This window comes from Haliaeetus leucocephalus, unplaced genomic scaffold (assembly GCF_000737465.1).
Source record: "Haliaeetus leucocephalus isolate CR32 unplaced genomic scaffold, Haliaeetus_leucocephalus-4.0 Scaffold1, whole genome shotgun sequence".
Classification (NCBI taxonomy): Eukaryota; Metazoa; Chordata; class Aves; order Accipitriformes; family Accipitridae; genus Haliaeetus; species Haliaeetus leucocephalus.
The window spans coordinates 12,550,358-12,551,738 of record NW_010972437.1 but is presented as its reverse complement, the minus strand read 5'-3'; positions in this window follow the sequence as shown (position 1 = coordinate 12,551,738).

Sequence of the window (1,381 nt, the reverse complement as noted above, 5' to 3'; positions counted from 1 at the left end):
CCCGCCCCAGCCGGCCGCCCCGGCGGTCCCCAGCCCCCGTGCGGAGCGGCGCGGAGGGGGTGGCGGCAGCCCTGTGACTCATGCCTGCGCCGAAGCAGATCAACCGGCGATTCACGCTTTTAAAAAAGCAAATCCGAGTACTTCTGGAAAAAAAAGGTCATCTCGCATTAAATTCCGCGGCGCGATTGGTATTCCGACGTCGTTTCTGGCGGAGTTTATAAGCGGCGGGTCGCTCCCAGGCTGGAGTCGCCCTGCCTGCCTGGACTCCGGCAGTAAGAGTGTCTGTCCGCTCGCCCCCTCGGTAAGTCTCCTCTAAACAGCATCCTATTTTTTTCAAACCTTCGGGCACCTCTTTCAGGATCTGGAGCTTCCCCCCCCCCCCAAAAAAAATCGGGTTTGGTCGCTTTCGTACCTATGGAGGGATAACGGGTATTTTGAGACAGCCAGCGCCTTAGACATTTTGTTAACCTGTTACTTCACTTCCAGGCATTGTCTAGAGGATCTCTTCTGCTTTATGGTTGTTTTCCTTTTCCTCTTAAAAAAGTGAGATCCCTGTTTTCCATCGAAATCATTGATCCGTTGCGTTTACACGCGGGCGTAAATCCGCCCATCGGTGGAAATGAATCGGTAGCTACCGACTTGAAAAAAGCAGCTAACAAAGAAAGCGTTCGTTCGTTACCGCGACCTTCATTTTCGTTACAAGGGGAATCAAATAAATCGCAGGTAGCCGTGGGGACAAAGAGACGAGCGGGGCACTGACCCGGCAATTCTCGATCAGCGACCCTGTATTGGTTATCGGAGCGCCGTGTCGGCCAGGAAAGAGCTGAACATCTGGCGAGGAGCGAGGGCTGGTCCAGCACCTTCCTTCCCCCAGACAGACGTGCCTTCTCCTGCCATTTGTGCCGCTAAAGCGAGCGCGGGCACGGGAGAGCGCTGGAGCACGTACTGGTCCCGATTTGCTGGAACATGTGTGTGCGAATGCACATGTGTGTGGCGCCTGTCACTGGACCTGGGCAGAATGCACCTTTGTGGTGGCGGAGGCTTATCTGCCCGTCTTTCCTGAACGCTTAGCCTGGCGTGTGTTCGGGGCTCGCATGATAACGCACAGAAACGGGCTCCGTTTGGGATTGTAGGTCGTTCGGGCTGCTAATGTCGAAGCCCGCTTTGCACGTTGCTTTCCCTTTGAGGCGAGCCACGTAATTGCCCTGCTCAGCGGCCACCGATATAATTGCGATAGACTTCATGCTCTGCTAAATCCGTCATTCAGGCGCGGGGGGTAGCGCCTCGGCACCCGGCGAGGGGACGGTCTCGCTCTTCAGCCTGTCGAGGCATTTTCCCGGCGCGCCGCTTGCGCCTGGCCCCGCGGCCCCGCCGCGGCCGG